Source organism: Mastomys coucha, unplaced genomic scaffold (genome assembly GCF_008632895.1).
Source record: "Mastomys coucha isolate ucsf_1 unplaced genomic scaffold, UCSF_Mcou_1 pScaffold19, whole genome shotgun sequence".
Lineage (NCBI taxonomy): Eukaryota > Metazoa > Chordata > Mammalia > Rodentia > Muridae > Mastomys > Mastomys coucha.
In genome coordinates, this window is record NW_022196901.1 from 17,943,182 (window position 1) to 17,956,975 (window position 13,794).

At 42.9% G+C, this 13,794-nt stretch overlaps 1 pseudogene; it reads left to right on the top strand.

The window, feature by feature from the left end:
• Nucleotides 1-1,123, top strand: part of LOC116097631 — a 7,498-nt pseudogene extending 6,375 nt beyond the window's left edge.
• The last annotated feature ends 12,671 nt before the right edge of the window (nt 1,124-13,794 follow it).

Consider the following 13,794-nt stretch of genomic DNA (forward strand, 5'->3'; position numbering starts at 1 on the left):
CCAAAAAAAAAAAAAAAAGAACTTGGATGACACCATTGATGATGAGAAATTAAGGAAAGAATTTTCTTCTTTTAGATCAATCACCAGTGCGAAAGTGATGCTAGAAGAAGGAAGAAGCAAAGGGTTTGGCTTTTGTCTGTTTCTACTCTCCTGAAGAGCCTGCTCACCAAGATGAACAGGCGCATGGTGGGCTCCAAGCCATTGTACGTCGCCCTGGCCCAAAGAAAGGAAGAGCGCAAGGCTTACTTGACTAACCAGTATATACAACGTATGGCTGGGATGAGAACACTCCCTGCCAATGCCATCTTAAATCAGTTCCAGCCTGCAGCTGGTGGCTACTTTGTGCCCGTGGTTCCCCGGGCTCAGGGAAGACCACCATACTACACGCCTAACCAGTTAGCGCAAATGAGGCCTAATCCACACTGGCAGCAAGGCGGGAGACCTCAAGGCTTCCAAGGAATGCCAAGTGCCCTGCGGCAGTCTGGGCCTCGTCCAGCTCTTCAACATCTGGCTCCAACTGGGTCTGAGTGCCTGGACCACTTGGCTATGGACTTTGGTAGGGCTGGTGCCGCCCAGCAAGGGCTGACTGACAGCTGCCAATCTGGAGGAGTCCCAACAGCTGTGCCAAACCTTGCACCTCGTGCTGCAGTTGCTGCTGCTGCTGCTGCTGCTGCTGCTCCCAGGGCTGTGGCCCCATACAAGTATGCCTCCAATGTCTGCAGCCCGCATCCTGCCATCCAGCCCCTGAAGGCCCCCCAGCCTGCAGTCCATGTCCAGGGTCAGGAGCCCCTGACTACCTCCATGCTGGCTGCAGCGCCTCCCCAGGAGCAGAAGCAAATGCTGGGGGAGCATCTGTTCCCACTTATCCAAACAATGCTTTCAAACCTGGTTGGAAAAATTACGGGGATGCTGCTGGAAATCAACAACTCTGAGCTGCTGGATGTCCCCCGACATGCTGGAGTCCTCCAAGTCCCTCCGTTCCAAGATGGATGAAGCTGTGGCAGTCCTGCAGGCTCATCATGCCAGGAAAGAAGCTGCTGTGGGAACTGTTGCTGCTGCTACCTGTTACACAAAAAAGAGTCAAAAGCCAAATAACCCCTCACGGCATCCAGCTAAGGTCTGAAGACATCCTCCACACCGGAGACCCAAGTTGCAAGCAAATTCAATAGGTCATTTTGTATCAGAAGGTCAATTATGAAGCACCTAGAATTTTTCAATTAGAAGAATATATATCTGGGTTCTGTTGTGGCCCAGATGATAACTTTAAAAAAAAAAAAAAAGCCTTTGACACAATACAGCACCCATTCATGTTAAAAGTATTGGAAAGATCAGGAATTCAAGGTTCAAACCTAAATATAATAAAAGCAATATACAGCAAACCAATAGCCAACATCAAACTAAATGGTGAGAAACTCAAAGCAATCCCATTAAAACCAGGAACAAGACAGGCTGCCCACTCTCTCCCTACCTATTCAATATTGTATTTGAAGTCCTAGCCAACAGGAGCAATTAGACAACAAAAAGAGATCAAAGGGATACAAATTGGGAAGGAGAAAGTCAAGATATCACCATTTGCAGATGAGGTGACAGTATACATAAGCGACACCAAAAATTCGACCAGAAAGCTCCTATAGCTGATAAACAACTTCAGCAAAGTGGCTGGATATAAAATTAACTCTAACAAACCAGTAGCCTTCCTCTACTCAAAGGATAAATGGGCAGAGAAAGATATTAAGGAACACCCTTCACAATACTCACAAATAACATAGGATATCTTGGTGTGACTCTAATCAAACAAGTGAAAGATCTGTGTGACAAGAACTTCAAATCCCTGAAGAAAAAAAATCGAAGAAAGTCTCAGAAGATGGAAAGATCTATGCTCATGGATTGGCAGGATTAATATAGTAAAAGTGGTCATCTTGCTGAAAGCAATCTACAGATTCAATGCAATCACCATCAAAATTCCAACTCAATTCTTTATAGAGTTAGAAAGAGCAACTCTCAAATTCATTTGGAATAACAAAAACCCAGGATAGGGAAAACTATTTTCAACAATAAAAGAACTTCTGGGAGAATCACCACCCCTGACCTCAAGCTATACTATAGAGCAATAGTTATGAAAAACTGCATGGTATTGGTACAGTGACAGTCAGGTAGATCAATGAAATAGAATTGAAGACCCAGAAATGAACCCACAAACTTATAGTCACTTGATCTTTGATAAAGAAGCTAAAAACCATCCAGTGGAAAAAAATAGCATTTTCAACAAATGGTGCTGATTCAATTGGAGGTCAGCATATAGAAGAATGCAAATCAATCCATTTTTATCTCCTTGCACAAAGCTCAAGTAAGTCCAAGTGGATCAAGGACCTCCACATAAAACCAGATACACTGAATCTAGGAGAAAAGAAAGTGGGGAAGAGCCTCAAGTACTTGGGCACAGGGGAAAACTTCCTCAACAGTACACCAATGACTTATGCTTTAAGATCAACAATAGGTAGACATGACCTCACAAAATTGAAAAACTTCTGTAAGATAAAGAACCCTGTCAATAAGACAAAAGGGCAATCCACAGATTGGGAAAAGATCTTTACCAACCCTACATCCGATAGAAGACTAACATCCAAAATATACAAAGAACTCAAGAAGTTAGACTCCAGAGAACCAAATAACCCTATCATAAATGGAGGTCAGAGCTAAACAGAGAATTCTCAAATCAGGAATCTTGAATGGCTGAGAAGCACTTAAAGAAATGTTTGACATCCTTAGTCATCAGGGAAATGCAAATCAAAACAACCCTGAGATTCCACCTCACACCAGTCAGAATGGCTAAGATCAAAATCTCAGGTGATAGCAGATGCTGACGAGGATGTGGAGAAAGAGGAACACTCCACCATTGCTGGTGGGATTGCAAACTGGTACAACCACTCTGAAAATGAATCTGTTTGTTCCTCAGAAAATTGGACATAGGAGAGGACCCAGTTATACATTCCTGGGCATATACCAGGATGCTCCAACATATAACAAGGACACATGCTCCTCTATGTTCATAGCAGCCTTATTTATAATAGCCAGAAACTGGAAACAACTCAGATTTCCCTCAACAGGAGAATGGATACAGAAAATGTGGCACATTTATAAAATGGAGTACTACTCAGCCATTAAAAACAATGGCTTTATGAAATTCCTAGGCAAATTGATGGAACTAAAAAAAAAATATCATCCTGAGTGAGGTGACCCAGACACAAAAGTACACACACATGGTATGGGCTCACAGATAAGCAGATAGTTGCCCAAAAGCTCACAATGCCCATGATTCAACTCTCAGACCATATGGAGCTTAAGAGGAAGACCAGGGTGTGGATGCTTAGTCCTACCTTGAGGAAGGAACAGGATCATCGAGGGAGGTACAGAGAGAGGGAGACCTGGGAGGGAGAGAGGAGTGGGAGGCAGTAAGGGGGCAGTATCAGGTACTAGAGGATATGGGAGAGAGGTGCAGAGGGTCAGAAAATCAAATTAAAATATGTAGCAGGGGTGAGGGGATGAGGAACTGGGGATAACCACTGGAGCATCCCAGATGCCAGGGAAGTGAGAGGCTCCCTGGACCCAACGGGGATCAGTTTAATAGAAATGAGTGCAGCAAAAGGGAGATAGAACCTGTAGAGACCACCTCCAACAGATGGAGGCACCCACCCATCTCAAAGTTTTTAACCCAGAAATGTTCCCGTCCAAAGGAAGAAAAGAGACAAAAATAGAGGAGAGACTGAAGGAAAGGCCATGTGGGGACTTCCCCCACCTGGGGATCCATCCTGTCTGCAGACACCAGACCCTACACTGTTGCTGAGGTCAAGAGGCACTTTCTGACAGGAACCTGGTGTGGCCAGCAACTGACCAATGCAGATGTGGATGCTTGGAGCCAACCATCATACTGAGCTCAGGGACCCTGTGGAGAAGCTGAGAGAAGGAGTGGAGGAGCAGAGGGGGAGTGCAACCCCATTGGAAGAACAACATAGGCTTGCCTGACAACTCAGTGCTCCCGGAGACTAAACCACCAACCAAGGAGTACACAGGGAGGGATCCATAGCAGAGGTTGGCCTTGCCTGACAGCAATGGGAGGTGAAGTCCTTGATCCTGTGGAGATTTGATGCTCCAGCATAAGGAGATGTTGGAGCAATGGGGCAGGAGGGGGGGAGCACCCTCATAGAGCCAAAAGGGAGGGGGAGAAGGTGGATGTAGGATGGGGGGAGAGTTGTGGAGGGGTAACCAAGAAGTGGGATATCATTTGAGATGTAGACAAATGGAAAGGTTAATATTTTAAAAAAAACAACAACAACAACAACTTGTCACTTCATCTCCTGCTTCAGACTCTGACCTCATCCTACCAGCTCCATGTCACCTGACCTGGCCCCTTTGAGGATAGCTGGTTATATGATCTGCCCCCAGGAATAGCTCATAACTGCGACTCTGTAAGTTTCTTAAATAACTTTACCTCGCCATTCACCAACTGTGTTGAGTCTAGAATTGCCACCATGTCCTACCTTGTTCATATATTTGTCATGGAGAATTACTTTAAGAAATCCAGGACACATTTTGCGTTAAATTTCTTAGACTGCAATAAAACCCTAACCCTCACCAAGGCAATCACAACAGAGAATGAGGAATTTCAGGGCAAGGAAGGAGAGGAGTGATGACAGTGGATCCTTAGCCCTCTCTGACCCTTCCCTGCAAGCTGAGAGCCTGCCTTCAGAGAGTGCTTTAACCCAGGGACTCAGGTGAGACCCAGCATTCTCTCTCCAGCGACTTTCTAAGGCAGGACCCGCGGGAGGCACAGGCCTCACAAGTGGCAGAACAGCCAGGACAGGATCCTCTCAATCTCCGTCCACACCTAGGAGGGACAACAGATAATTTGGAAAAGCATTCATCTCAGAGAAAGAGTAACTTATAAAGTCTTCTTCTTCAAGCTTGATACAATAGTTACAAACGTCAAGCAAAGCATTCAGTCTCACTCTTTGTTGTTCTCTTACAAGCCACCTCCCACATTAATTGTCTATGTTTCTTTTGGCTGTATAAATACTTTTGAAATATGTAAGCTGTTCTGAAAACCATAGTATAGTGTAAAAACATGAAATAAACAATACTACTAATAGAGAGGCCAAGATAGGAGAAGCATGATTTCAAGACCATTATGTGGTACACAACAAGACACTGTGGCGTACAAACAAGCAGAAAGTGTATATGGATTGTACAATATTGGACCTATTTCTCCAATTACCAAATGAGAGAGACCACTGCATGACAGTCAATAAATTTTCTAATTCCTCATATTTTTGGATTTCTATTGATTAGGATATGTTGGTAATATTAATTTTCACATTAAGAGATATTTAAAAAAGTAATTGGTACTTCCTGTTGTTTTTGTTGTAAGATGTGGAATTAGGCTTATGTGGATTTGTTGAAAAGTCACTTTCTTGTTTCTTCTAGGGTATAGTTTTACTCTTTATGCTGGTGTTTTCCATCTATTATCTTTTGTAGGGTTGGATTTGTAGAAAGATATTGTGTAAATTTGGTTTTGTCATGGAATATCCTGTTTTCTCCATCTATGGTAATTGAGAGTTTTGCTGGTATAGTAGCCTGGGCTGGCATTTGTGTTCTTTTAGGGTCTGTATGACATCTGCCCAGGATCTTCTAGCTTTCATAGTCTCTGGTGAGAAGTCTGGTGTAATTTGATAGGCCTGCCTTTATATGTTACTTCGCTTTTTCCCTTACTGCTTTTAAAATTCTTTCTTTGTTTAGTGCATTTGGTGTTTTGATTATTATGTGACAGGAGGAATTTCTTTTCTGGTCCTGTCTATTTGGAGTTCTGTAGGCTTCTGGTATGTTCCTTGGGCATCTCTTTCTTCAGGTTAGGGAAGTTTTCTTCTATAATTTTGTTGAAGATATTTACTGGTCCATTACATTGGGAGTCTTCACTCTCTTCTATACCTATTATCCTTAGGTTTGGTCTTCTCATTGTGTTCTGGATTTCCTGCATGTTTTGGGTTAGGAGCTTTTTGCTTTTTACATTTTCTTTGACTGTTGTGTCAATGTTTTCTATGGTGTCTTCTGCCCCTGAGATTCTCTCTTCTATCTCTTGTATTCTGTTGGTGATGCTTGCATCTATGACTCCTGATTTCTTTCCTAGGTTTTCTATCTCCAGGGTTGTCTCTCTTTCTGATTTCTTATTTCCATTTTTAGATTCTAGATGGTTTTGTTCACTTCCTTCACCTGTTTGATTGTGTTTTCCTGTAGTTCTTTAAGGGATTTTTGTGTTTTCCCTTTAAGGGCTTCTAGCTGTTTGCCTGTGTTCTCCTGTATTTCTTTGAAGGAGTTATTTATGTCTTTCTTAAAGTCCTATATCATCATCATAAGAAGTGATTTTAGATCTAAATCTTGCTTTTCCAGTGTAATGGCATGTACATGACTTGCTATGGTGGGAGAATTGGGTTCTGATGATGCCAAGTAACCTTGGTTTGTGTTGCTTATTTTCTTATGCTTACCCCCCTTACCCTCCACCATCTGGTTTTCTCTAGTGCTACCTGCCCTGGCTAAGTCTGACTGGAGTCTGTCCTTCCTGTGATCCTAGTTGTGTCAGAATGCCTCAGAGTCAAGCTGTCTCTGGGATTCTGGGATTCTGGGATCCTGTTGGGATTCTGGGATCCTGTGATCTTGGGCTTATTAGAATGCCTGGGAGTAGAGCTTCCTCTGGGTGTTGTGGGACTGGCTGCAGAGTTTGCACCCAAGGTCTGCTCAGGGCACCAGCCCAAACAAACTGGAAGCAACCTGAGTCACTGGGATGGTGAAGTTCCTGTGTGTCTGGGTCCTGCTGGTCCCAGTTACTCCTGGTGTTAGGGCAGATGTTGTGTCCTCCTCACCTCTGATCTTGGGTGTATTAGAGCGCCTGGGAGGGGAGCTTCATCTAGGTGTTGTGGGACTGGCTGCAGAGCTTGCACCCAAGGTCTGCTCAGGGCTCTGGCCCAGACAGACCAGAAGCAACCTGAGCCACTGGGCTGGTGGAGTTCCTGTGTGCCTGGGTCCCTCAGGTCCCAGCCGCTCCCAGTGTTGGGACAGATGTGTTTTCCTCACCTTCGATCCTCTGATCCTGGGCATATCAGAGTGCCTGGGAGGGGAGCCACCTCTGGATGCTGTGGGACTGGCTGCAAAATTTGGGCCCAAGGTCTGCTTAGGGCACGGGCCCAGACAGACCGGAAGGAACCAGGGCCACTGTGCTGGTGGAGTTCCTGTGTCTCAATACTTGATTTTCAATTGGTGGCAGTGTTTGGAAAGTCTTAGGAAGTGTGGACTTGCGAGAAAGCATGTCAATGGGGGAAAATGTTGAATTTTTTAAAATGTTGAATTGTTAAAGCCTTATACCATTCTGAGTTTACTTTCTCTACTTTCTGCTTGTGATTTTAAAATGTGAGCTCTTGCTGGGCAGTGGTGGAGGACGCCTTTAATCCCAGCATTCAGGAGGAAGAAGCAAGTAGATTTCTGAGTTCGAGGCCAGCCTGTTCTACAGAGTGAGTTCCAAGACAGGCAGGGCTACACAGAGAAACTCTGTCTTAAAACAATGACAACAAGATCTGAGTCTCTCAGTGAGTCACCATGCCTATCTGCTGCCATGCCCCCTGTGCCCACCATAATAAGGATAGACACTTGGTTTACCCTTCTTGAACCATAAACCCAAATGAGCCCTTCCTTCTATAAGTTGCCTTGGTCATGGTGTTCTATCACAGCTAATATAGAATGCCAAGAAAAAAGTCTGAATATGCCCTGACTGCATCAGGCAAAGAGAGATGAGCTTGTAGGGTGAGTTGTTTGTCTCAAGACATTTATAAGCTACATTTCTAATGCCAGTATCTCAGATTGTAACCATAATTCTAAAGGTAGGTTCAGTTGGGTTGGATTTTAGATATTCTACACATATTGCCCAGACTGGCCACCAATTCCCAGGCTCAACCAATCCTCCTGCTTCAACTTCCTGATAGCTAAGATACATGTGCCACGGCACAGTTTGAAGAGGTAACTAGCCAGCCATGATATGGTACTGTAATCCCAGTATTTGGGAAATGGGAAGCAAGAAGATCCAGAGTTCAAGGCCAACCTCAGCTACAAAGTGTATTCAAGGACAGGCTGGATGGCATGAAACCTTGTCTTAAAATAAAATAAGTAAAAATATGAAAAGCCACTAACCCTGTGTGACTGGCTTCCTTAGAAAAAGAGGAAACTTACCTATAGACATGCATTCAGAGACAATGGTCTGGAGCACACCTCCGCTCACAGACTCCTGAAGAACCAGCTGACAATTGCATCTGCAGCTTCTAGTCCCACAGCTGAGAAAATTAATTTCTGTGGTTGAAGCCTTCATTATGTGCCACTTTCTTCAGGCAGCCCTGGGGCCTTACTTTAGGTTACTGTAGCCGTCCAGTGGCCGTGGATGAACTAAGTCTACCTGAAAGGGGTGTGGAGTGGAAATGAAAAAGGACAGGGCGGGAGAGGATGAAGCCAAGACAAAGTTTCTGATCAAGGCTCAAAGTTTAATATTCAGCACTGTGTTTATATAGGGAGAGCCCACAGACCCATCCTTTGTTTCAGCTGGATTGTGTTGCAAAGCAAGCTCAGAGGGTGGGTAATTCCTCAAAGCTCCTGAAAGAAACTGCAAATCCAGCGAGGCCCGAGGACTCCAGCTAGGTTGTAAAAACATTGTAGCAAGCACTGAAGGTCTGTTCAGCCTACTCAAGGCTGGGGAAAGGGTGCAGGTACAAATACCTAATGAGTTGGTTTGTAAAGAACAGAAATGTATGGCTCATAACTCTATGAGCTGGAAAGTCTAAGACAAGACACCAGCAGATCCAGGACGGGGGGTGGGGGAGGGGGGACACTGTTCCCTCCCTAACAGACATTCACACATGGCAACAGTGAGAAGATACCTTCTTCAGCCCCTTTAAAATGAGTTTTAATCCCATGAGTGAAGATAGCTTTATAAGGTGAAAAGACCACACCCTTTAATACTATGACAGTTGAAGTCAAGTTCCAATCTATGAATTCGAGGGGGCACAGACATTCAGACCACAGTATGTAACACGGTGATATAGAGCATCTGATTTGCCAGCAAAGCTGAGAGCCTTCCCTCAGCTCTCATTCTCCTATCCCAACTCCAGAAACAGCTGCCTGAAAACGGCAGAGTGTGACGGAGAAGCCCAACCACTTGGCACTGGGAGATCTGGTTAATCTGAGCACTGCCTATCTGAACATCTGGAATTCAGCTGTGACACTTGTAGGCCTTCACTTTCCTCTGTGCTTGCTGGAATTTTTATCTTAAAAGTTAATAAGAGCTGGATATGTTGGTGCATGTCTTTAATTCCATCCCTTAGGAAATGGAGGCAGACAGATCTCTGAAAATTGCAGACAAGCCAGGGATACACAGTGAGACACTGCCTCAAACAAACAAACAAACAGAAAAAGTCAGTAAGATATAGGCTATAGGATTGTTAAGTCTCAAAGCATTCAAGACAAATGGCTGCGGTGCCTATTTAAAATACCAAAGTCAATGCTAGCTGGCAGTCTTCCTCTGTCCCTACATCAAGTACCTGTTATAGACATCCTGGATGGCACACATCACCCCATACTCTAAACCTTCCAAGCCCTTGAGCTTTGCTTCCCGTCCCCAGCTTCTCCTCCTATATAACTCAGCCATCTAGGCTAAGTGCCCTCCTGTTGCTCTTGGTTCCCATGCAGTTTTTTTTTTTTTTTCCTCCTCTTCCTACTTCTCCTCCTCATTCTCATGACCTGGTTCATTTTCTTCAGTCTGGACCCTTCCTGATGCCTCTGGCTGATCTCTCCCTTGTATCTGTAATAAACCTTCTCTTCAATCATACTGTAATAACTGACGTGGGTAACCCCATTCTCGAAGAACCAAGAAAAGAGACCGCTGCAAAAGCATGAGGTTAATTTATTAATTGAAGCTGATATACCAGGGTCATCTCTGTAATGGTGACCAGAGAGAGAGACCAAGAGGAAACAAGGCTCTAAGCTTTTATACCATTTCAGAACAGAGTTTTACAACTTACAAAGTTACAATTTACAACATGGGTAGTTATACTTTATCTTGTTCATTGTTCTTAAGTTTCTATTGATCTTTCCTCCCGGTTAGGATAAGACACCTGTGACTCTCAGGAGGGGTGAGGGAGATCCTCTCTCCCAGGGAATGTCTCTTGGAAACTTGCATTCCTTGAGGATGGATGTTTGCTGGGTAAACTCTTCTAAAAACCCCCTTTGTCTTAAGGATAAGTGGACTTCCTTGCTGTCTGGCATCTTTATCTCTCCGTTTGGCTCAATTTCTACAATACCTAGGAGTTGTCATGTCTTCCTTTTTCATTCAAGAGTATGCTGGAGAGAAAATAATATCCCTTATGGTCTTGCAGAAGACTCAGATTCAGTTCCTAGCCACAACATGATGATCTGCCATCTGTAACTCCAGTTCCAGAAGATCTTATATTCTTATTTGACCGCCACAGGCAATAAGCACATACATAGGACACATATGTACACACAAAGAACAAACTTTAATTTAAAAAAATAATCTAGCTTATTAAAAAAAGAATCTTGCTTATCACAACACACCCCCCCTTCACTGTGAGGCTCTATGGGGGTAATCCACTGACAGGAGCTTTGAAATGGAAATCTAGCTTATGGGCATCTTCACTTACATTAATTTATACTATTTACTAATATTTAAAAATGTTTTTGTTATTCAGGTACAATGAAGCCATATTCAATTATTGAAATATTTAAACAACATCAGATCTTATAAATGCCACCTCTCTCTTCACCCGCCTATCTCTGGAGAGCACCTACAGATCCTCTGGAACCTTTCACTTCAAAGGATGGATGCTGGGTCTGCTCTAACTAGCTTTTCAAGTTAATCTCCTTCGGCATGCTCCCAGCACTGCCCTCTCAATTCCTTAAGATACATTGCCTCGCCAAACAATACTGTAAATATTTCCTTCTATGTAGGAAGAAACTGGGGCTAAGAGAGATTAAGTAACTAGCCCAAAGCCACAAGGCGATTGAAGGGCAGAGTTCTGAATGGCAGGCACTTTCCAATTTCATCCCTAGCCCATAGAAATCCTTTGTCTTTAGAAGAGGATGTCATCCTGAGTGTTGGGGTGTCTGGGGATTCTCAGAGCTCCTCTTTAGTTCTGGGTAACTACCACCACTTAAAGACATCGAACTTATCAAGCCAAGCAGTCTAGCTACTAACACAGCTGCACAAGGGTTCCAGAATCTTCTAGCGCTCCAGTATGCCTTGGAGGCCATGTCAGGGTTGCGTAGGTGGTTAACTCACTTCCAAGGGTAATCGTCACTATCGTCTTGACTGGATTGGAGATCACACACCTGCATTTGTGAAGGGATTTCTGAGGAAGACTACATAAGGAGGGAAAACATACCCTATGGGTTGGTGTTGCAGACTGAATGAAAAGGCGAGAAAGTGACCCAAGAACCAGCTTTCACCTGTTTCCTGACTGCAGACACGTGACCAATCCCAGGCTCCTGTTGCCACAGATGGAGCTATCCTGGCTGCCACACTTTCTTTATATGACAGATTGTACCCTAAAACTACAAGCCAAAATAAACCCTTTCTTCCTTGAGTCTCCTGTGTCGTATAACTGATAGACATTTCAAAGCTTTCTAAAGCAGAGGCCAAAGTCTGTCCAGCTCAGAGGAACACCGGGGCTCTCTCTGCCACCCTGGGCATTGAAGGGTTAACCACAGGAATTTACTAGGCCACCTTGCCTGACCCCCAACTCAGACTGTAGTCAGTAAAGCCATGTCTTTTGATTCTTGCCCTGATCTCTTAATTTTTATGCTTGTTTGTTTGTTTGTTTGTTTGTTTGTTTTTGGTGACCTTCTAACTTTGCTTTTGTCTTTCTCGTGGTGCTTAACCCCTGAGTAACCTAAAGGCTCCATAGTCCTAAAAACCAGTCCTGCTGGCCAGCTGGCCCAGCACAATAATACTGAGAACGCAGAGCTACAGGACTGAAGCCAGAAGAAAATCCATTCATGGGAAGAGCAGCTGGCAGCTTGAAAACAGACGGGGTGAAAAAGGCAGGCAGGCCAGTGCGCACCTCTTCCAGGACCGCTTGAGTGCAGATTGCAAAGCCGGTCACTCAGCCTGCCTAAGACCACCGGGGCCCTTTCCTAAAGAAGGCTGGAGTGCTTAGCACAGCTCCCCACCCTTCCCTGTGAGGCTCTTTGGGGGTGATCCACTGACAGGAGCTTTGAGAAGGAAAGCACTCCAGAGGGAAGGAGAAGAATCCAGGCCCACAGTCAAAAGTCTTCCTGTAATTTCACTCTCCAATTAAATATGAGAAATACTTCCAAGGGTTTGTAGTTTTGTTACATGATTTTATCTTTTTAAGATGACACAGGACAGCATATATTTTTATTTTTATTAAAAAAACAGAAGTCACATAAACTCTAATATGTATACATAATGTAGACTATAATAGTATTACATAATTATAATGCATATATATGACAGGCATAAAATCACTTTCAGCATCTAATATGCGCATGTTTTTTTATGAACAAAAAGCCAGATATTTTCAATAGAACATAAACATCTTTTTTTAGTCTGTTATTTTTTTCTGATTTAAGTTTTATTGCAGTATAGATACATAATTTCAATTTATCTGAATTTGTTAACATTTAAAAACAAATTTTAAGTAAATAGATTTACATTACATTCTTTTTTCCCTTTTGTACCCCAACTCCTCCAAGAGACCCCCTGAAATACCTGTCATACCTTTCTTTTTTTATTTTATCATATTCTTTAAAATGTATAAAGTATTGTAACAATGAGTATTATAAAAGTTGTTTGATATAAAACAACAATCAATTGAACAGACTTATGTAGGTGCTTGTCTACAGCAATTCTGAAAATATATACATTTTTCTCAATATAAATTGTAAATAACTCCAAACATATTAACTGTATGATATTTTAAAATAATATATCACTGTTAGTTTTTTGAAAATAAACATAAATAAAGTCTTTTGTTTGTTTGTTTTGTTTTTAGTAGAGCTTAAAATCTTGGTTTTTACTGTGGTACAAACCCAAAAAAAGAACAATTTTTAGACTTTGGAGTTCGTTGTAATAAGGCTGTACTTCAATGACCCTCACATCACCAAAGGATTTTACCTCCATAGTAGCTAAGCTAAGAGCTGACAATTCTGCTGTGCCAAGGAATGAATTGTAGGTGCGATTTTTGGATACAGATTTCCTGCTATGGTCGAAGCTATTTGACTTGAGTGACTGTCTTCATTCTCAGCCTGCAGGGAACAGGTTATATTGATTTAAGAAATGGTGTGTGTATTAAGATGGTCTATTCATGAAGTCATTCACCAACTGTTTCAATGAACAGTGGATCTGCTTAGAGGGTGGCACACTCATTAGGTGAGGGCAAGAATCTGGTTAATTGGCTGTGATGATTTTGAAAAGCATTCATCTCAGAAAAAGAGTAACTTATAAAGTCCTCTTCTTCAAACTTGATACAATAGTTACAAACATCAAGCAAAGCATTTAGTCTCACTCTTTGTTGTTCTCTCACAAGCCACCTCCGAAGTTAATTGTCTACATTTCTTTTGGCTATATAAATAATTTTGAAATATGTAAGATGTTCTGAAAACCATAGTATAGTGTAAAAACATGAAACAAACAATCTTACTAATAGAAAGGCTGAGATAGGAGAAGCA